The 24,859-nt window shown below is 35.5% G+C and overlaps 1 pseudogene; it reads left to right on the top strand.

Annotated features, from left to right (window-relative positions):
• The first annotated feature begins 310 nt into the window (after positions 1 to 310).
• LOC112480810 lies at positions 311 to 428 on the top strand (annotated as a pseudogene).
• The last annotated feature ends 24,431 nt before the right edge of the window (positions 429 to 24,859 follow it).

Below are 24,859 nucleotides of genomic sequence, written 5' to 3'. Positions count from 1 at the left end.
TGTTGTTGTTTTGGCTGTATAAAGTAGTCCTGGAAGACAGCTTTGTTGTTGAAATTTATGGCTTAGTAAAACACCTGTTAGAAAGCAAACGATAAAGAACTCCCAGGAAGAAAAAGCTCTAGAATAATCACGGGTATTTGTTTGGTTTGTTTTTTTACTTGTTTTTATTTTTTCCTGTGAGTTCCCAGAAAAGTTTCAAAAATCACCTATTCTGTGTTAGGTATACATAACTAGGGGGAAGTCAGCTGGTTTTAGGAACATTGTGCTTAAAAGAATATCCTCCTAGAAATGATGCTTTAAAAAAAAAAAGACATTCAGGCACACACCCTGAATATGCCTGATCTCATCCGATCTTGGAAGCTAAGCAGGGTTGAGCCTGGTTAGTACTTGGATGGGAGACCACCTAGGAATACCAGGTGCTGTAGGTGTTAAAAAAAAAAGATATTGGAATTTTTTTTTGATAGAGTAAAATATGTTGTGGAATACTATTAAAATAGGAACAGAACTGACTGCAGTTTTTTAAAGACAGGGATGTCATGTTACATATGTATTTCAGAAGATTTGTGTAATATTTTTAAATTTTATGATATTGTATTTGAATCAAAGTTCAACAAAAGAATTAAAATATATGATATAGTTATATGTTATTAAAATTGTTTAAAATATAATCAAGTTATTATTAAATAACTTTTCATCAGAATCCAAAAAAGGAAAGAAATGTAATTCTTATTATTAATTTGTTTATTGCCACCTAGGAGTAGCACGAAGGTTTAGCAGTGTGAGGAACTGCCTAGGTGTGCTCTGAATGGTAATGAAAGGCACATCCTTCCTGAAATACATACCTCAAATCTAACACAGATCCGAAATGCTTATATTCATCTATACTGTGGGTTCTGGAACTCTGGGTCACTGCTAAAATACAATATACTCTTTGAAGAAACAACACGATCTATTAACATTTATTTTTGTATTAATTCGGATTAACTAGTCATCTAAAATGTTAGCCACAAGCAGCTGTAAATCAGCTGCTAAAATGCTAATGTAATCTTAATCTATAGTAATAGAAGCATAATTTCATAATTAAGAAAATAAAACCCAGGAAAAGAAACTGTCAATGTAATTTGAGGCGGGGCGGGAGTAAAGAAGGTGAAAGAAGGAAACGTGAGCAGATAGAGATGTCCAGAAGTGAGGACCTGGTAAAGGAGCAGCAAAATGGGCAAAGGGGACAGTTCTGGAAATAGCACTGAGATTCGGGCCTGGGGAGCTGAGGAAAAAGATACCTAACTTGAAGGACATATCTTAATGACTTCGAAGATGGGTCATGCACCCAAATTTAAATGAAGAATTAGCTAATGTTTGAGAGGTGCTTTGCTATTTTCAAAGTATTTTCATGTTCATGATAATGTTTAATCTACCCACCTTCTCAGATGGTTTCTATTATCTTCATTTTAAAGATAGAAACTAAGGCTGAGATGAAATTATTTGCCCTGATTCACACCAGGCCGTCTACCTCCAATCTCACATGCTCATCACACACCACTGCAGCTTCGAGATTATTTTTGATTTATTTTACTGACTTCGTAGATATTAGAAGAAAAACAAACTAGTTAAAAATAAATAGTACTGAATTATACCATGCTTTATATATTTCAAAGTATTTTCACATACAGTCTATTGTTTGCTCCTTAGGAACTATTTTATAGGTTAAGGAAATTATGATGTAGAATAACTATTCTACAGGATATCACTGATGGAAATTAAAAGCAAAATTTTCCAAGTCTGGCTTTTCCTATACCACCACCCTGGGTCCTTTTCCCAGTACATGCATTTTACAAATCTGATCTTAGGACTAGGCCATAATGAATGAGACTTATAGAAGAAAAAAAAAGACAGCAAGGAGAAGAGAAAAGCTCTTAGGACATATAGAAATTGAATAGGATCTCGTAGTCACAATAACATTAAACTGGTTTGAAAAAACTTGCAAGTTAAAATATTAACAACAACAGTAATAGTAAGTGCTTTGGAAAAGGTCTCTGCTAAAATCACCACACGGCTCATGTTGAACTGCTGACCACACCACCAAGAAATGTAATATCAAAAATCAACACATATTAAGAATAAACCACAACTTAATAAATGAGACGCATTATGATCCCCACTTGACCTGCCAAAATAATTGTGTCTAGTTTTTCTAAAGCTGTGTGGCAGGTAGGGGAAGGTATCTTGATATCAGATAAGAGAAATTTTTTTTACCAACTACACTCATCACACATATGTGGCACATAATCAGAAGGCATTTTACTTTTATAGGGCAATGGGTAAATATTCCCAGAAAAAAACTGAGTAACATTTGAATAAGATTTCAGTTATTATAGCAGACATATTTCCTTTTTCAAGCTTCCTGCCTACCCCATTTGATGTTTCATTACAGATGAAAATGTATTTGTGACGTCATTAATGTACTAATATTTTGCTGATATTCTTCTTCAAGAGGAAGACTACTTATGTCAGGCTGTAATTGTTTTACTGATTTCAAAAACTGCAAAATAAAAATCTGAGAAATAATTAGCTCAGCGATTCCTGACCTCAATTTAGTAATGCAGTCTTTCTACCCATCTCGCACCAGGATATCGGCAATTATCTCAAAGTCTATGATGGCATTTTTCCAAAAGTGTCAAAATAAACCAAAGAAAAAAGGTGCAAAACTTTTAGAAGATAAGGTGGCAAAAGAGTGTCACAAAATCATATTATAGGTAATGCAAATCTAAAAAGAAATCTGAGATCATTGAATTAGATCAATAGCTCTCAACCTGGGCTGAACAGCAGAATACCCTGAGAACTTATTTAAATCCTAATGTCCAGGCTATACCTCAGACCAGTTACATCAGGATCTATGAGAGCAGAACCCAGGCCTGAGTATTTTTTTCAAATTCCCCAGGAGATTTCAATGCACAGCCAAGACTCATCGAAAGACTGAATCCTGAAAATGGTGCTGTCTTATGTTAGGTTTAATGAGAAAAAAGTATGAGAAATTAAGTGAAGCTAGCTGAATCTCTCCCTAACTGTATGACTGAGGACAATGTTCTGAGTCTCCAGACTTTCTCAGATGGCTGCCATGAAGAAGAAACTAAATGAGGGAACATGCGAAAGCACCTAGCCTCATACTTGACTTACAGAAGCAGCAAATCAATCTTTCTTTCCTCCCTCTTCTATTCCCAAATGGATTGCAATAATAAACCGAATCACAGTCACAACTAATCCCAAAAAATTTTTAGGCAAATACAACCACTACCATTTTTTCACCAGTAATGGAACAGAAATAAGTATACAGAGTCTTCAATTTACTACTGACTCCCATGCTCATCTAAAAATTGGTTGTTTGAAACAAAAACGAGTTACCATATTTTGTCAGTTTGCTAGGCCAAAAGATTGATAATCACCAGTTTTGGCAAGGATGTAGAAAAACAAGGTTATGGAAATATAAATTAGTGCAACCTTTTTTGGAAAGTAATTTGGCAGTATCTATCAAAATTTTAAATGTACATATTCTTCCATCCAACTTATTTATTTCTGGGCACCTATCCTTGAGACATACCTAACATTCCTACTCAAATAGATATTATTGTTTTTGTTTTTTTTCATGACACTTATGACTTTCTGAAATTCTTTGCTTTTTTGCAGCCTATCTTCAGTATAGAAGGTAAACCCCTACGGGAAGTTTTGTTCTGCGGGTGAGAAGGGTTGGGCTTGCCAACAGGGCCCATGTTATGGTTATATTTGCTGTCCTCAATGCCATGTTGCTTGAAATGCATAGTTCTCTGGTTTCTAATGCACTATGTCCATCAATCCATTTATGGCTTTCTTCGTTCATTTTATATTAAACAATACATAAACACCCATAAATACATCATCTAACCCAAACAATGATATTACCAATAACATATCTATTTATATGCTCTCTCTATGCCACCCTCTGTGTGCCCTCCACCCCCACCACCTCGGGGGTAACCATTGTCCTGAACTTTGTGTTTATTATTCCTTTGCTTGTTTTCGAATGTTACGAAAATGGTATTGTGCTACATATAGTTTTCTAAGATTTTCTTTTTTCACTTAACATTTTACAACAGATTCATCCAGGTGTCTTGTGTATCTTCATTTTCACTCATTGCAAGTAAATATTCCATTGTGAGAATTAACCATAATGTATTTATCTATTCCCCTATAGTTGGCATTTTTGTGTTTCCATTTTGACGCTATTAAGAACAGTGGTACCAAGAATATTTTTCCTGACATTTTTATAGCACCAGGTCAACTTCTGTCAGGAAATCTGGCTGCCATACACTAACCCTATCACCTATAAGAGTCATTGATGGACTCCCCTAAAAGGCTTAATTTTTCTCCCCACAAGCAGACTAGTTCAAGGCACTCTAGGGAGGGAACCCATAAAAGGAGCAAGTACTCCTTAAAAAGGCAGCACTTGGCAGCAAACATTTATTGTCATAACTAGCCCCTTCCAGAGCTATCCTGTTACCTCCAGCCCCAGATTGGCTACCTACTTTGCCCATGTCCTGCCATAATTTTAAAGATATTTTTATTTGAAAGACAAATTCCTAAACAATTTGGTTTCAATACTTTATTCCCATCATTAGAAAAAATTAACTGCAAGTAGAATTTTAGCTACTGATATTAACTCCCACAGATATTCTTCTTTAGCACTCATATTTGACATCTAATGCCACAAAATGCAGACTCCTTGATTGGCGCAAGCACACGCATGTGCGCAGACATACACACACACACACACACACATGCACACACGCACTAGCCTGAATGAAAAATCCAGTAACAATAGTTACTTATAGCTCATTTTATTTCCTCTCACTAAGATAAGCCATGAACAATTTAGGGCAATTCAGGTAAAGAAAGAATAACCTGTACATCGTCTATAATAATTTTTAACTTAACTTGGAATAGGGCCCAAATTGTTTACAATCCCTCAGTAAATACTGCTTTTGTCTCACAAGTATTTTAAGATCTTTTCTGAGTTCCCATTGTCCAAAGACTTCAAATTACATAAGTAATTTCTTTCTAATTATGTTTTTTTTTTAATTGCTGCCTCCACCCAAGAAAGAGAAAACAATAAGGACCACCAACTGAAGACCATCTAACTAAAAATAGCCTTGTAGTTAACCATGTGCCCCACCCTGTGCCTTTCTCTTTAGATTACAGGTGTTAGGGAGAGGAGGAAGAGAGGTACTTTGCTAAAACTATGGCCTCAAATTTCTAAACACACACTCACCAGTTCTGCTATCCACCATGGCCTAAATCCTCAGGAGGCTGGAGCATCCTTTGAACCTCCTTCACTCCAAGTCAGCACCTCCACACACTCAGCTCCTGCCCTTCCATCCTCCTCAGCCCCTTGGCTTCTGTCAGCCCCTTCCTCAGTCCTGTGGCTATGATGGGAAACACTGGTGGAGAACACCCAGCCAGCGAACTACCTTCAACTCCAGCAGGGACTGGAGCACTATTCAACAACTGTGAGCAACTGCTCAAGGCTCCCCCAAACAACTTAACAACCCTCATACTCTGGCCAGGGCCATTCTCTCCACAAACCTCTTCACAAAAACTATTGAGATCATCAGAGTAAACCTCAACATCTCACACCTCCCCAACACACACTTTTATCTATCTTTATACCCATTAGTGTCAGCTTTCCTCTCATTCCAGAAGTGATCTCGCTTTTTTGGTTGCTGGCTAATTTCTTCACCTGTGCCGGCAAATTCCCTCCCACATAGTTCAGAATCATCCTTATTTCTCTGTTGGTAAGATACTTTGTCAAAAGGAAAAAAGGTCTCTTACCACGCTGCAGGCAAGAGGCAGTGTCACCCATTGTAGATACTGCCGCCTGCATTGGAATGAGTCATCAGATATAGAGAAGTCATAACACACGTAGGGCATATCTTTCTTCTCTGAAGTAGCGATTTGATGCAACCATTTTACCTTGTGGATAATTAGTGGTGGTGTGGAGATGGAGAATAGAGTCCTCTCTGGTGAAAGACTATGCCAGAGTTGTCCCCACTTCTACTCCACGACTCAGGTATAGAATTGAGCTAATAATACTCATGACAGTCTGGCCTATTAGGTTGGTGCTAAGTCCCTCCCTTGTGTCTATTTCTTTTATTCAAGATTCTCCAACCCCCACCATTTCCCTCCGCAATGGTAAGCACTCACTCTGATATGCCTTGGGTATATATACATCTTTATAAAGACTACAAGGCCATGTGTGAGCCGGTGCCTGTTATCTCTCTGACTTCATCTCCTCCCACCCTCCCTCATTTCATTCTATTTTAGCCATGTCAGCATCCTAGCTATTTCTTGAACTTACTAAGCACACCTAAGGGCCTTTGTACTTTCCATTTGTTTCTTCTACCTAAACCACGTATTGCTCAGAGAGCCACACGGCTCACTCACTTCCTTCATGTTTCTGTTCAAATAATGTTTTTTTAAAAAGGAGGAAGGGGGGAACCTTGCTTAATCACCCTATTTAAAATAATAATCCTCCTGTCAGTTTGTTTCTAAATTGTGGTTTTTTCTCTGTTGTAGATAAGTTTACCGAGAAGTAGGGCATGGTTTGTTTAGCTTTAGTAGAACCTGTTGAACAGTTTTCCCAAGTGGTTGTACCAGTTTACACTCCTAGTAGCAGTATGTGAAAGTTTCAATGTTCATGTGTTTTTAAGCAACACAAACATTATACAGTAAATTTTGTTCTCTCTCCCATTGTTTTCACTGAATATTATGCTTTTAAGATAAACATCTGTCACTATACACTTATTCCCTCTAACTACTGCATAGTATCTGATAATAGGCTTTTATCAATTGATTTCTTTTTCTGACTTTTTGGAATGGTGCTTGTCAGTGTAGCAGGGCTTTTATTTGCCTGCCCAGTACCCATTCCCCTCTTCTCTGTCCTGACAATTACCTGTGTTTATCCACATGGCCAAGTGCTCCAGCCCCAGCCCTCAAAGGTAACACTTAGATCATCTAACCCAATCATGGCACATTTATTTCCCTTATGACTCTGTCCTGGCCAGTGAGACTTGAAGGGAAGTCAGCAGGATGGGACAGTGAGGAGGTTGCTTCTGAAAAGTTTTCTTAGTTCTTCTACAGAAACATAAGGAAGAGGTCCACTTTTCTTACCTCAGGACACTGATGTGATTGTGGTAGCTGGAACTGTTGCACCACTTGTGACCAGGGAGGAAGCCAGATTACGGATGGAAAAACTCTGAGTCCATTTTGACAGCACTAAGCTACAAGCAATCCTACCTCCAGATCTGTTTGATGAAAAAATTATTTTAGTTGGATTTTCTTACTTGCAACCAAAAAGGTCCCATTATAATAAATAAAACATTAGTATCACTTGTTCTTTAAAAGTTATGTTATATTTTAAATAGGTTCATATAACACTAGTTCTCAGTCCCTTTACTTTGTTTTAAATACCAATTTAATGCCCTTTATTGACTCTGAGGTTAATTTTATGATGCTGATTATCTACCAAATAGGTATCTCTTTCAACTTACTGCTCAGCAATGTGCAACTTGTTCATTTATAATTTTAGAACATAGTGACTTTGAAAAAATATGACCTGCTAAACGAAAGATATCAAAATACATCTTGAGCTAGTGTTTTAATTTTCTATCTTAGAAAAGGTATGGTAGCCCAAATTTTTCAAATATACTAGCAGTCATGTCTTTTATAATAAACCTATTTCATAAATTTTTAGAGTGACTTTTACTAATTCTAATTTTTGGATAGGTGACGCATATATTGATATAAGACCCACTATTATTTACATGGATTCTTGATTTATTTGACCAGTCCTTTATAGGCTAATCAAAATTTCAGTATTTTGCCTTCATACAGTATAAAATAATTACACATGATGAAACAACTATTTTGTGTTAGGCACTGAAACTCCCTTTGTAAGCATTAATTTTACTTCTATGAGGTATTTTTATTTTAACTTTTAAGAGCATTAAATGAGGCTCAGAGAGGTTAAGTAACTTGCAGGTAACACATTAAGTGAGGAGTAGGGCTGGAATTTGAACCCACACCCATCAGATTATAAAATGCACACTCTTAGCCACTGTCATATGACCCCTCTAATTTTTTACTGTAATAACTACATACATATTTTAAGGCCATATGGGAGGTTCCATAACAAAGGTTTAGCTCATTAAAATAAGTCGAAATAATAAGTAATATTTAATGTTTATTGGGCAGTTCCTATGTGCTATACAACTGTTCCATGTGTTTTAAGCATATTAACCAATTTACTTTTTGCAAGTTTATCTTCAGATAAATAATGAACTGGGATCAACAGAGCAGCCTCAAAAAAAGCAGCAATCTTAAACTCAATTAATGTTCTGATCATATTTAACAGAAATAAACTGGAAGACAATTCATCGCTTTGTTTTATTATTTGGAAAATCTCTCCATTGCAATGGACCAAAAAAAATTCCAAATAAACTGACTTAAGCCAAAAAGAAACTATTAGCTTACATAATTGAGAAATCTCCAGAGGCAGAGCTTCTCCTCCAAGCAGAGATGGATTCTGGGCTCCACAATGTCATACAGCTTGTTTTTTACCATCTTTTGGTTCTATCCACATCCCTCCTAATTTCACTGGCTTCTTTCTCAGACTCTGGTTGGTGATTTCTGATACCTCTAAGTTCTTCCCTCCTGACTACAAGAGGCAGCAGCTCCCACCCCACATATACCCAAGTTCAAGGCCAGAGGGACTTTTCTACGTGTCCTAGAATTTCTCTGATTACCCTGGCTTAAGCCACTTCCCACTCCTAAAACTATCCTGTGGCAAATGAGATAAGTCTCCAAATCTGGTGAGGGAGCTGAAACCCACTGATTGCCTAAGGCCAGAGTCACTGGCTCTACCTCTGGAACCAATGGGTGAAAATCCAGCCAATACGAACTGGGATAGGGGTAGAGATGGGTCCTTGGAAGAAAATCAATGGAATGCGTGCTATTGTAGATGGTCTTGCAATGAACCACACTTCCTGCTTTTATGCTTTTTATAGTTCCCTCTCTGCAAATCTGAGCCCTACAACTAGCTTTATTTTTAATAGACCTTATTTTTAAGAATAGTTTTAGATTTATAGAAAAAAAAATTAGGCCATAGTACAGACAGCTCTCATATTCCCCTTACCTAATATATTAACATTCTATATTTGTGTGGTATATTTGTTATAGTAGTGAACACATATTAATACATTATTACTACCTAAAGTCCATAGCAATTTATTCAGATTTCCTTAGTTTCTGCCTAATGTCTTTTTCTGCTCCAGGATATGACATTATGTTTACTTGTCATTAATTCCTTAGGCTCCTCTTGGCTGTGACAATTTCTCAGACTTTCCTTGTTTTTGATGACCTCGATGGTTTTGAGGAATATTGATCAAGTATTTTGTAGGATCTTCTTCTATCAGAACTTGTTTGATGTTTTTCTCATAGGTTTTTCTCAGGGGTTATGGGTTTTTGGCAGGAAGACCACAGAAGTAAAGTGGCATTTTCATCACATCATATCAAGGAGACATACTGTTGTTACGATTTATCTCTGTTGATAGTGTCCTTGATTATATAGCTGAGATACTCTTTTTATTCCCTTCCACTCTTTGGAAGGAAATCATTATGAGCATCTCACATTTAAGGAGTGAGGATTCACACTTCCCTTCCTTCAGGGTGGAATATCTACATAAATTATTTGAAATTCTTCTTTAAGAGAAATTCATCTCTTCCCCTGCCCCTATTTATTTATTTATTTATTTAATCATTTATTTGTGTAGTATGAACTCAATAGATCTCTACAGTATACTTTGAGTTATAATCCAATACTATTTTATTTATTTTATTGCTCAAATTGTTTCTGCTTTGGCCATTGGGAGCTCCATCAGTTGCCTCCTGTGCATGACTAGCTTTTTGACCAATAGAGTGAAACAAGAATGATGCAGCATGACTTCTCAAAAGTCTTACAGCTTCTGCCAGGGTTTCTTGAACCCTTATTCTGGGGAAACAGCCCCCATGTAAGAACTCTAACCATTTTCATACTGCAATGCTGTGAGGAATCCCAAACTAGCCATGTGGACAGGTCATGGAAAGAGACAGATACTAGCATCTAGTTCTTCCAGTCATTTTAGCTGTAGAGCCAAATATGTGAGTCAAAAAACCATATGTCCAATCCAGTTGAGGCTTCAGATTATTCTAACCTCAGCCACCACCTGACTGCAACCATATGCGAAGCCCCAAACAAGAACTCCAAGTTCAGTTGAGCCCAGTCAACCTACAGAACCATAGCAATGAATTACTGTTTTAAGCCACTAAATTTGGGGGTGACTTGCAATATAGCAAAAGACAACTCAAACAGATGCAAAAATCTACTAACTGTGCTATTAACTCTCAAATTAGAACAGTTTTATTAAACAGCATATAATAATGACTTTCTTGTTTTGTCACCCAGAAAAAATCATTTATCCAGACATATATGATAAAATGTTATTGAATCTTTTTCTTCTCAAATAGTTATTTAATCTCTGAGGCTCTTAAGGTAACATTCTGTTCAGAAACATTGCTCCATACAGATAGTTAGGCTTTCTAGATGTATTAATGTCAGTTCGAAAACAGTAATATTAGTTTTGAGTAACTCAACTTCTGACAATTACTCAAAGTAGACTTCTGAACAAGATTTTTAGGCAACAGAATTCATAAGAATCCAGAAACCTGAAATGTCTCCCAGTGTCACGGTAGAAAATATAATTCGACATGTGAGCCAATATAAATTTCTATTGGCACCTTTACAGGGGCTTTGAGAACATTGGTCTCCATTCTACCAGAAGACAGAACTAGTTGCTTTTCTACAAGAACTGTACAATTCTGAGAGTTAATAGGGGGTGGGGAGGGTGAGCCAGGGAAAGAATCCAAACTACATTTCCAGAAGAGATAAGATTATTAATGTTAAGATAAAATTACCAGATTCAAGGAAGCTGTGTTGCATCTTTTTTTTTTCTACAAGGGAAGATAGGTTGGATTTCTATTTGATTCCTGGTTGCCCTCTCTTTATTCATATTTACTGTCTCTCATTGAGAATAGTTTGCTCTCAGACTTTATTTGCAAATATATTTAAGCTTTATTAATATATATTAATTTCATCTAGAAATAATTTCACTTGGCTTTGGTTTAAGTTTATCTTTAGATAATAAACAAGGAATTTGCCTAACAAGTTAATAGAATAAACAAAGCTAAGAAGGGTTTACGCAAAACAGTTAAGATAAAAACATTTTTATGGACTCCAAGAAGGGCCACTAAAATCTAGAGACAGAAGTTTCCTCAAGGCCAGGGATAATACTCTGAACGTGAAGACTGGACCTTAGAAGGTATTCAATGTATACTGAATGAATGAATGATTCAGACTTCAACAATTTAAGTTTAGGGATTTGTGTGATACAGAGATCTCAAATGGCAGTTCATGGGACAAATTCAGTCCACGATCTTATCTGGTTTGGCTGGCATATTGTTATATTTTGTTTTGTTAAAAAGGTAAGTTCATTTGGTTCAAATCTTTTTAAAAAATGATATATAGTGAAAAGTCTCACACCCACTTCCACCTTATCTCACACCCATTTCCATCTGCCCCAAATTCTCTCAAGGTAAAATCTTTTATTAGTTTCTTTTGTATCCTTCTAGAGTCTCTTTAGGCAAATTTAAGAAAATATGCATAGTCTTTTCCCCCACTTTTTACAAAGGTAGACTATTACACACACTGCTTTTTATCTTTCTTTTTTTTTTTTTCACTGAAATTACACTTGGAGATCTTATTCTCTAAACTAGTCAGTTTCACTCACAGCATTTCATGCCCAGCCATAGTAGGCATTTCAGTTACAGCTCAAGTAATAATACCAAAGGCAGGGTGGGAAAAGAGACATATTTTACCTAGTTCATCACACCAAAGTAGCTGAGCAGGGATGGAGAGGCCACTACATAGTAAGATGTCTTACACATAGTGAGTACATCCTACATACTAGTTACACTGAATGAATTGCAAGTACAACATCTACAGATTGTTAACTACCCCACTCCCCACTTTATGCGCACACACACACACACACACCCCACAGGGACCTCGAAATGCAAAATCAGTGACAATGCCAGAATTTCTAAGCGAAAGAATCTCAAGACATCCTTCCCTTTTCTCCAGGTGCCCAACAGCTCCCACCCCAACTTCCCACACTACACTTTTCAGGGGTAAGTTCACCAGATGTAGTGTTTCCTAGACTTGCCCAATCTCAAGAATTTTAGCCTTTCTTGTTAAAATATTAGATTCCCAGCCTCATCCCTTAGAAATTCCCATCTAAGTCTGAATCTCTGCTTTTAGGATCTGGAAAGTTTGGGAGACTCTTCTAAGATGTTGCCAAATACATTCTTATGCCTGTGTTGAAATAGACTTTTAGGGACTAGTAATTATAATTAGATCCCAAGTACCTGCTTAGATGTCTTTTTGAATGGCTATTTTAAATAAATGTTCTTTTAGAGAAGTGCTTCCCAAAGTTTTTCACAAAGATAAACATATATAATGTTAATATTTGCTTGGTACACTGGAGGAGGCCACTGTCAGCCAATGGCAACAGACCCAGGCGTTTCGGAGGAATGACAAGATGAAAAGTGGTATTCCACAGCACGATGTTTGGGAAATTCTGCTTTAGAATACCTTGTGGGAAAGGAGAAAGGAAACTGGCATTTGTTTAGCTCTTGTATGCCTGGTGCTATACTTAGAACTAAGGCTTTTATCTTGCATATAATCTAAGCATAGACAAATGTGTATTAATACCTCCATTGTAAAGAAAAACAAACTAAGATAGCCAGACTTGATCAAACCTCTTCCAAAGGTAGTGTCAGGAGCTAGAATTTGAATTGACATTTCTGGATCCCAAGTTTGACTTTTTTTTTTTTCTTTTTTTTTTTATGATTGCTTCAAATGGTGGCCAATACATATATCAAATATTAAGAAATACTCGAGAAGAACTCAAATGACATAGCTTCTCCTGGATGCATTTTGGCTTAACCCCAGTTGCTGAGTGCTCCAAACACAACCATATTTGTGATAGCCAGTCTCAACATTAGTCCCCAGTGATCCCACGGGGGCTATTCATGCTCTAATATTCCTCCTCCCACATTGTAGCAGGATTGGTCTGCATAACCAATAAAATACAGCAGACATAATGATATGTGACTTCAAAGGCTAAGTCACTCACTCTGGGAAAATTTAGCTACCATGTGGTTAGGATAAACTCGAACAGCCTTATTTAAATAGCCTTCTAGGAAGGACCACGTGGTAGGAAATTGCCAATAGTCGTGGGAATAAGCCATCTTGGAAACAATTCCTTCAGTGTCAGTCAAGCCTTCAGGTGATTGAGGTCCCAGCTTATATCCTAATTGCAACTTCATGAAAAACCCTGCGCCAGAGCCTCCCAGTTAATCTGCTTCCAAATTCCTTACAGAAACTGTGAAATAATACATGTTTGTTGTTTTAAGCCACTAACTGTTGCAGTAATCTGTTATGCAACAGTATATAACTAGTATAGGTTTCTATTATATGGATGGAAAAAACAAAACACAGTAGATACTTGCCTCCATTGTAATCTACATTGAGATAGACCATTGTCACTTGAGGGAAGAAAAAAAAAGCAAGACTTTGCCTCAAAAAATAATAATAAATAAAATACAATCACTTCAATATACATACTCTAAAAGATTTTTTTACACTTTCCAAACATTGTTAACTTTTTACTTTGCTTTATCAAGGACTGGTACTAAAAATAGAACAAAAACAGAAGGGCACGTTTACTTCAACTAAAAAGTGAGAGAAAGTGTCTATACAAATTCAATGTTTGAACTAGTATGATTGAAAAATGAAATAACCTACCCATGGGTAGAAGTGGCTTTGTAAATCCAGCTCAGTGCTGTGCCAGACTCTGACATATAGCCTCAGATGACAAACTACTTATGCAGGCTAAAGGTGAAGCACATGTTTGCTCATTGGTTTATCAAATAGAAAAAAAAGACCATCTGTTAATTACCACCAGACAACCTCAAGAGAGGAAATAAATGGAAGTGAATTTTCCTCTGTCCAAAGTAGATATTTTTATTTTTCTTATTTTTTTAATTAAAAAAAATTTTTGGTCATGCTCTGAGAAAAGAAGCCTATAATTAAGTCTGAAAAACGTTCATTTAAATCTATGATAATTTTCTATTTTCCATTTTAAAATACTTCCAAGAAAGTAATCTACAAGTAAGTGGAAATAACATAACAACATAACAACATAAATGACTCCTCAATGTATTACGATACAGCAAATATTACCACGGCACACTTTATTATCATTTGGGCTTTACTTTTGTCAAGTATTTTATAATTATTTTTATCTACTACCCATCAGAGCAATATAGTATAACAAGTTAATATGCTAACACAAATGAGGAAATTCAGACAGGAAAGACTAAGTGCAAATGTGGTTTTTTTAAGCATTAGTACTAAGCTTAATGTCATCTAGCTAATATCACACTTTAAGTATATTACATCTAGATTATCATCTAGATAATATCATCTAGCTCTTGGGTACCTGTCTTTAGTGTGGCAAGTCCCAGAATGGGGTGGAGGGTGTGAAGGGAAGAAGAAGTGGTAAAGAATACCACTTAAAAGCAACCTCCTCCTCCTTACTCTTATCCCCAGACATCTGGTATTCTTAAGTTCTTTCCATCCTGCTGTAAATCTTTCAAAGGATCACAAATAGTGTTGCTTGTCTATCTTTATGTGGTATAACTCCAAGCTGTCCACAACCTAATCCTGCCAATCATTAACCTAAATGAGGCTGAACAAGCATGGGCTTCCAGGCTACCGTCCAAAAGGCAGGTCCATTGCCCTCTATCTAGTAAATCTCATGCTCATGAAAGAAGCAGTTCACTCAGGTCTAGCCCTAACATTTGCAAGACTGGGGCAAGAATACGAACGCAGGCCCGAATTTAAATCAGGCTACCAAAACTGTTAGCTAAAATCTCTTCCTATCTTGGCAAATAACTTCATAACAACAAGATTTTTTAAACGTGTGCAACGCTATGGGTTTTATATGACTAAAGTTCAGCAAAATAACAAAGACTACTGAATTTAATTATTAATGCACCTGCCCATATGATATTTGGATGTGTAATAAAAAAAGACAGCCATAATTCATAAAATATCATATATCTTATATTTTTCCTACTTTTGGTTCACCAAAATTACTCATTGTTTTTAAATCAAGACTTTTACATAATTTGAGTTCTACTGACAGAATATGCCAAATTAGACAATGAAAGAGTCACAATTATTACATAATTTTTATTAATTCCATTTGGAGAACTGTAGCTCTGCTGAGGTAGTGGCAAAAGGAATTGTAAATAACATTTTTAACGCAATACTCAGTTCAGAAGTGAACATTCATTTCACATACCATGATCAAAAACTAGTAGGTTTGCATATAATAAATCATCACAAAAATATTATTAACTATTTTAATTTCATCGTGTAGGTTGCTATCATATTGTGATTTTTCAGAATATCTTAAGATCATCATCCAGCCAAATGCTCTGAAGGATTTCTTCCTATATTTGCTGATTTCAAGACCATTCATTTCTACATTTCGTAATGGGAAGGCCAGAGTAGATTTTGTTGTTTCTGGGTTATGAAACTGATATAAAATTGATTCTCTTTTCATTCTCATTGTTTTAATTAGCAATCAACTCTTCATTTAATAAAGAATATAAAGTTACAAGATATTTTTATCTGACCATTTAAGCTGTGGATTTAATGAGACTAATGTTCTCATTAATTTGAATTGTTTTGGTCAATAGTTAAAGCTCATTAAATAAGAACTTGTAATGTCTTATTTGTCAACTCTGTTAGATCATGCTGAACAGAAGTCTGTCTGCTCACTTTCATTGTTCCCATACTTTTCTTTTTAATTTAAGTAGACCTTCTCTTTGAAAATTTTCTATTTTTTTTTCTTGCCAGCTTTTCTCCTTCTCTAGAATCTCTACTTTTGATTTGTTTCTATCACGATTCTCTGTTCTTCACCAGCCCTCATTCTCTGTGATCTAAAAGATTAAAAAGCAAAATGGAGCTGTATAAAGTGTATAAAATTTGAATATTTTAAGTAAAAAAATGTAAATTTTAAATGCAGAAAAATAAAATCTTTTCATGTGTTAGTTATTTTTCTTCTAAAAGATACAAAATTATTAAAATAAAAGGCAAAATATAAACTATAGTAAATATCAAATTACAAAGCAAAATTAAATAATGCTGACATTTTAATTTTATTGTTTGAAAATTTAATTACTCATTAAACATTTTTATAAAAATAAAACTATTTCCATTTTGAGTTGTCAGTGTTAAGAACTGGTATCACACTTTAAGTATATTACATCTAGACACAGTTGCCTACAAATTTAAGAGCAGTATGAATTATTTATTATTGCAAAATATTCCTCAGCCATCATCTGCAATAACTGCAAATACTGAACATATCTGGAGTAATTCCAGAACCATAAATTGGTTTATATGGAGAAAAGCAAGAAAACAGATGCTCAGCACTAGTGGGAAACAAAATTTCATTATGCAAAATTTCAAGTACCTATTGCATTCATGCTATAAGAAGGATTTGACAAGTTAATTAATCTATCTTTTCTCTTATTTAAGTGCTTCTGCTGTTCAAATCCCCCCTGGACTCTGAAGCATTCTCTTTATTTCACGGTGGAAGTAGTATAACTATAATATGTCATACTGTTCAAATACAATTGCTTTCAATTTCTAGGAGGCAGGTTAAAAGACGTGCAAAAGAATTTCCCTGTATGATGAGTGTTAGTCATAAGCATAAATATTTAGTGACAAGTGCCTATGGTTTATAAATAATTTTTTATTTATGGGTTGTATTTATTTGTGATCTGAAGGTCCTCTGAACTACAGGGCCCAGAACTTCTTTTTTCCAGATCTAAACATGGTACTGAACTCATCTTTTCTACATTTCCCTCTCCATTTGGATGTCCATTGACTCAGTGCGCATCAAAACCACTGTCTCCACAAGCCCAGTTTAAGGACCTAACTAATTAATTTACTTTTTCAGCCACTCCGTGACTTACTTAGAATTTGAACTGAAAACGTTCTTTAGACTCTTGCATATTGTAAAAAGTTATTTGTGAGGAGAGCAGAAGCCCCTGTACTAGGGATGGGCAGTCAAACTTTCGTACCTCTGCCTGGAACATTGTGCTCTCTCTTCTTTGGCTATTTAATTCTTATGTAGATCTCAACTCAATTATAACTTCCATAGAAAATCCTTCCTTGGCAGCCTCAGATAGTTCAAATTCCCTCTGAATATGTTCCCTTAGCATTTTGCTCTATTTAACAGAACAATGATTTTACATTTGTTTCTGTAATTTGATTAGTGTTTGTCTCCCTCCACAGAGAGGAATTGACATGAAGACCGTGTCTGAGTGTGTTTTGGCTCACCATTTATATCCCCAGAGCTTAGCCTATATTGTACACATAGAAGACACTCAAGATTTAATTAATTAACTAATTCATTAAGTAATTAAATGGAGCCATTCAGCTGCATCTTAACACTTCTTCCTCACTTTTAGGCCTTAGTCAATCACATAGTTAAAGAAAATTTATTTGTCTTTTAGATCTCAGCTTAATAGTATCTTTTTCGAGAAAGCTTTCCCTGACTTATAAGAATAAGCTCTCTGACTTATTCGAATGGTCTTGTTTTCTTTATGGTGAAAAAAACTGCAAACTCCTTTTGACCCCTGACATGATTTCACATCATGTGTTTACACCTGAGCCCCAGAGCTCTAGTGAATTCTTTCCAAAGTTGTGGGAAATACTATACAGAAAAGACTGATTTCATGCTGAGCATGTGCATTACAGTAGTTGTAGGAATACTTTCTCTGGTTTAGCAAAATCTTAAGTGTGGCCACAGAGCATGGTCAACTTTAGCAATAGGTGTATTTTCCCTGAATCAAGCATTTTGAATAATAATTGACCAGGAAACTAGGAAGTGTATTTTCTAATAATATCACATTTTTTGAAGTAGTTCAGAATTTATCCTCAGCATTTAGTTTTATCTGGACACTAAGCAGCCAGAGAAATACAAACAAATATTTCCAGAAAGTTCCTTGGTTCCTTTTCTTTGCAAATTACTAACTCCATTACCATGAAACCATTTGTTTATTATAGAATGACTTTCTTCCTGGTTCAGCTGAGAACCTAAAACACTAGAAGAACCAACAAATGATGATAAAGCCTCTCTACATTTTCCCACTACTCCCAATATTTGGTGGACACAGGCCAAACTTTAATTTAGCTTCCTGCCATTTCGGCTTTCCTATACACATTTTCAAAATATTTGGTCCCTGCCTTTTCTCACGATTTTCCTTATACTTTAAAAAACAGCAAAATTAGACTGTAATAATTGGACATTGGCATCACAACCCACAAAATATCTGTTGTTAAGTTGAATCAGCAGTGAAAATGTTTCAGTAGATAGATTTTTTCTTATTTGAGTCTTCTACTTTAAGCAATGGCATAATTAATGGGAAATGGCAAAATTAGTGGGAAATGGCAAGTCACATTGGAGACAGGCAAATAGAATACTTCATTCTCAAGAGTTACTGAGCGTCTACGTGGGTTAGGGGCCCTGGTTAGCTTTGTCTCAAACAACTTTGTCTCAAACTACCTAAAGTTCCTCCCAGGATAGAGAAGTATTTTATTAAGTATTTTATTAACTCAGTCAATTGGGAGAAAAGTGAGAAAGCAGCAGACTATTTACACTCAAACTTGAATGATCAAGCACTACTTTATTGGCTCATTCGGAAGCTTTACTCAGGGAGACTCGGGCACGGAAAAAAATTGTTAATGTGTTAATAAAGAAATTAGTAAAATCATGACCCAGAATATGGCATTGAACCATGCCAGAAGGCCTGACCTCCCTTTGGACTCAATGAGATTATCCTGGCAAGAAAAGTGTACCATCAAGTTCTAAGAAAGTGAGTGTTGGATACTCTGATTCTGTGGCCTTAGAAAAAGAGAAGGAAAATGTATAAATTTTTTTCTACTCATGTGAAAACAAGGCCAAAATTGCTTTAAGGTCTTTACTTCACACAAAATAACATTAACTTGTTTTTATCAAGGTAATAAGTTAGAAGTAGAGAGCCATATTCATCTGTTTTTGTCAGGTAATACAATAGAAGTAAAGGTCCTAATAACTTGCTTCTAGCTGTAAAAGACATACCTCAGTAGTTTTATCTGATGTAAAACAGCAGATATTTCTGCTGAGATTTTGTGAAAGTTCTCTCTGGAGCAAACAAAGAATTTTTCTTTGTGGCTGAGAGGAGCCTTATCCCTAGGAATTCCAAATAGCGCTGTTACATTGCTTCCCACTTGGCTTTAATTGTGAAAGATTATTTAAATGTTTCAATCACTTTCAAGTGCAGAAATATTTTAACTTTTGCCTTTACAAAAGCATCCTGTAAGTATGCTCCCCGCCCACCTTGGATTATTTGGTTTTAGGTTATTTTTAATGGTAATGCCGTTTGGTTAACTCTTTTGGAAAGCAAATACACAAAAGCTTTAAAATTTAAAAAATGACTGAATTTACTAAGTGCTGGTCCTGGCACAATATGAATAAAGTGAAATCCTTTCTTTTAAAATAATAAAATAAACTTTGATGGTATTCTAGAGGTGGAGCCTGCTAAAAAGTCACTTGCAGCAAATACTAGACAACCTTTCTGTAGTATCAACTTTGGGGATTATGGTTTTAGTAAATGCTTTGCCTGCATTGGATGATAATAACTCTGGCTTCTGTTAGCTATTTCATTTCTTGGCAAAAATTGCTTTGAATTAAAGAAATGTCTGGGTTTATTTTGTAACTCTTTCATTAGTGGAATATATGTCGCATTTTCTTATTGGTCAGATGTTATTGGGGGGGGCAGGAAAGTAATTTCTACAGGATCTTATTAACTATCCACGTTTCTAAAGGTAAAGTTGGAAACACCATTCCATCTCCTTATGATGTTGCATAAGTCTCATTTTTTTTTATTTCTATCCTTCATTATTTAATTGGCCTGCTACACAAAATAGGACTGTAAGATTTTCTCATAACATCGCTATGTCCTTTAAAATTTCCATGACCCATATTTTGAATTATACCTTCAAGACATTTAAATAGTGAATAATTTTATGCTTATCCAGGACCCAGTCTTTCCATTACTGTTCCTGTTCTCTATGTCCCAGTTCACAGGTTTTTAGCATAAACAAAACATAAGAAGAAAACAATTTTCAGAGATTCTGAAAGCAAACGAGATTTGGATACCTCAAATCCCGCCACTAGTCTTGGGCCTAGCTATTATTCTGATAGTATTAACTTATTATTGAATATTATAAGTTTGTGCCAAGGTGAGAGGGAGGCCCAAATATCTTCCATAAATAGTATTTCAAAGTAAAACCTTATCATTAAAACTATCACCAGCAAAGTGAAACCAAGGGTATCATTTTCACTAAAAAAAATGATGCCCTTCACCCTGACCCCACAAGAGCTATTTGTCAAGAGCCATCATAAAATCATTTAGATCTTGACCTCTTACACCCAAGTTTCCCAGAAATGATTAAACCATCATTGCCCAGTTTATCTAGGGCACAGCCTCCCCTCAGCTCACCACCATGGCTGCACAAACACTGAGAAAGTAGTGTGAATGATGTCTGGAGGGAAGAAAGGGCAAGAAGTGACACCTATTATTCTACTTCCTTTTCCCAGCCACTCTTAAGTAGGTTGAGCTATGTCTGAAAAACATCCAGAGACTTCTCTCCACCAGCATGGCTGCCACATAGAGACTAGGTGATGATAGCCTGTGTATCAACCTGGCTATGCTATAGTATCCAGTTATTTAATAAAACACTAATCTAGGTGTTGCTGTGAAAGTATTTCTGTAGATGTGGTTAATATCTACAATTAGTTGACTTTAAGTAAAGGAGATTACCCTTAACAAAGTTGAAGGCCTTAAGAGCAAAAACTGAGGTTTCCTGGAAAAGAAGGAATTCTGCCTTACGGCTAAAACATCAACTTCTGACTGAGTTGCCAGCCAGCCAGCCTGCCTTCCCAACAGATTTCAGACTTTTCGGTCCCTATAATCTCACAAGCCAATTCTTGAAAACAAATCTCTTTATATAGGTATAGTATACATATTAGTTCTATTTCTCTGCAGAACCTTGACTAATACGGAGACTTCCATTCCTGCTTTTTTCTTCCTCATGGGTTTATAAATTGTGAATTAAGAAGAATCATGAATAGACAAGGCTGTTCACGTTGGAGAACTACGGTTCTAAGAACTATGTTTAATACTTGGGAAGATTCCTGGAGAAAACCAGAAGATATCTTTCTTCCACGTTTAGCTATGTATACATGGAGGACCACTGCACTAGATGCTTTTTCTATACTTTTTTTTTGTTTCATTGTAAATATGTAATTGTATTTGCACTACAGGCAAGGTCTCACAATTCCACCTCAATTTTGGGACAAATATTTATGGTAGAAATTGTATTGTTATATAAACCCAAAACCCTTGACAATATGACATGTATTTTGGTATCTAGGTATTTCTTTTCAGTAATGCTTAGGCACAGATGTGTTTGATATATTTAATTAGTACATTCAAGTGAATTGAAAATCAGCAATTCTTTTTTAAGATGAGGAAAACCATTTCCTAGAAAGTTTTGCACAAACTTCAAAAACTAACTGAATTGTGAAAATAGAAAATGCTGATCAACAAGGATCTTGTAAATAATATTAACTTGAAACAACTGAACAATGCGGCTCTTTAGGCACAAAGCTGGTTTCTTGTAGCATGCTTTTAGAACCCTAAATATTGGGAGGCATCTATAATTGTTTTATTATTCTTTTGTGTAGAAAATTTCTGTCATGTCAGCTAATTTTCTATCCTAAAATGTTTAGGAATTTCAGAAACCACACAGTTCTACTGATAAAGCTCTCTCCATTCATTCCATGATACTAGAGTTACTAATGAGTTTTAGTTGAACAATCTCACTTGCTTCCTTGCTCTATATTCAATGAGGCACATTTTAGATTTGCAATAGTTTATGTAAAAACACACACACACACACAGGAAATACCAGAACCTAACAAAATAGGAAAATAAATTCTAATTCAATTAAAATTTAAATGACCAATTTTTAAATATAAACTTCTGACTAAGCTTAGAATTATCTAGGGTAACTGAACTAAATCTCTCTCTTTTGAAAACAGAATATAAAACAAATGTAGTAATGGTGCAAAACTAGAGAACTGATATTTACAATCATTTTAACTTTAGAGATGTGTTAGAAATCTGCTGCTCATTTTTACTAGTATTTATTCTGCAATTAGAGCCCTAATAAAGAGACTATACCTAATTTCAAGCAGTTATTGGCTTATATTTGAGTCTGAAAAATAATGTTATTTCTGATATGGGAAAGTAGATGAAAAAAAAAACTTTCTGTTCTGTGGAAAGTAACTTCACAGGGTGATCTGATCATAAATTCCTAACGGGGCAGGTCATGGTGGGTAGTCACGCCCCAGGCATATAACTTTTTGTAAAAGGTTTATCTTTGCCTTAAGCAAGCCTTGTCTATTGTTTCCGTGTATCTGGATTAAGACACCTTTGAACTGCCTCTTTTCAGACCCCTCCTAAGAGGGAACCACCCTCAAGAGAGAAAACAATCTTAACTATCCTGTAATCCAATACCATTTTGCTTTCTCCCACTCCCATGTAATCTACTTTATGTTCCCTCATTAATTTCAAATGCATAAAAGAAACTGCAAATTTTATTCTCCAGAGCATTTGAGATCCTGCTCCCTAGCATATATCATTAGTTTGGGCTCAAATAAACTCATAAAAATTCTCTACAGGTTTGGATGTTTCTTATGTCTGTCTACAGGAGGCAATATACTGTGGTGGTTCAGTCAACTAGACCTGGTATAAATCCTAGCTCTACCACTTCCAGCTGTGTGACTTTGCCAAATTAACCATCCTAGGCTTTAGTTTCTTCATGTGCAAACGAGAACAGTAATCTTACTCGCCCTGCCATTGTAACGGCAACGCTCAAAAAACGGTAGACAACCTATTTTAGAAATTGTCTTAATTCAAAATCATTAAGTTCTGTTCTAAGAAAATGTATTTTTTGCTCAATATATTTTAAAACTAAATAACATTTTAAATGTCTGTTTATGTTAATTCTTACTGAGGAACATAAAACACAAAAGTTCATTGTGTAGGAATTTTTTTTATCAACAAATTGACTAAAGCAGAGGATGAATTTCCGAAAAGGTGTGAGATATCCCCAGAAGCCACAGGAACAATCAGTAATCAGACAGTTCCAGGGGTCTGTATAGTAGAAGCTAATGACATTTTTCCCCTTCAAGGTTTTGCTGCTGCAATTTTTTTATTATTCTATTCCAATTGTTTATGTCATTTTGTCACTCAAGATTCAAATCCTGAGCGATAATATCGAAGTGGTCTAGATTGGCTGAGGGAAAAATAGATCTTCAAAGTCTCACCTTTGCTTTGCACCTCCAAAGCAAAGTCCAAAGGCTGCTACAGAGGAAGAAGAAATAGAAATCAATGAGGAAACAAATGCCCTATATGAACAGAAGTATTGCCCTTTAATGTTTCTCAGAAGTCACATGCCGTATAATTCAGCATAAACACATGTATAGGATAAATCATAAGGGTCAGAAACTATGTTATTTCTTTAATGCCCAATACTCCCAAATACGCTGACATCATCTGGAATGGTTATGACAAATTTCCATTTCCACTTGTACATTAGGAGTGCATTGGGGAAATCTGCTCTCCTCCTACTCCCTTTTCCCACCTTTACTGGTGTTTGCTACCATGGTTTCTGAAAGTGGCAGGAATAGTGGCAATATCTTCCTGTCCCAACTTTCATTTTGTATGGGCTTACAAATCAGGTCCTTGAACCTCCACAAGCATCTGAACTCTTTTGTTTATACTGGAAGTGTACTAGTGATGTTAATCTACTTATATTTCTGATGGATGGTAAAAGTGATGAAATACGAATACCACCCAATTTAGACTCTATTTATCTTCTCTACTACAGTGAAGCGGAAATTTTCCAATAGTAACAGAGAATTAGATGAGATTCTTTATAGCAACATATATTTACCAAGTGGTCACTTACTTCAGGCTAATTTGTTTTTTATGTGTAATTCTAAAATCCTGGTTAATATTTTCTAAAATTATAGAAGATTGAAAGCAATATATTAGGAGGTCAATGAGATTAGGAAGAAAATTTTGTCAAAAGTACACCAAGAATAGCAAAGTGACAAAGAATGGAAATTGCTATAAAAATAAACAAAAACCCAAAAACATCACAGCAGATGCTCTACACATCTCAAAGTGTCCCAAAGTATATTACATTACAGTATAATATTGACATTTATGATGATGACTCTAAGTCCTTAAGAACTCTACTTAAGGTAGAAAGGAAATGATACATTTTAGAAAGATGTGCGAGAAAAATAATTTTAAAAAAGCCTTCATATAAAGGGAGTAAACATTGGGAATTTTAAACATATATAATATTTTAGCTCCCTAGATTCTGGATAGTTAAAATGATAATGAAAATAAGAGCCAACACTGATTGAGGACACATCCTGTGCCAGACACTGTGCTAAGTGCTTTTACTGGATAA

The sequence above is a fragment of the Pteropus alecto genome, unplaced genomic scaffold (assembly GCF_000325575.1).
Source record: "Pteropus alecto unplaced genomic scaffold, ASM32557v1 scaffold20, whole genome shotgun sequence".
Lineage (NCBI taxonomy): Eukaryota > Metazoa > Chordata > Mammalia > Chiroptera > Pteropodidae > Pteropus > Pteropus alecto.
This window is presented reverse-complemented; position numbering and strand designations above follow the sequence as displayed.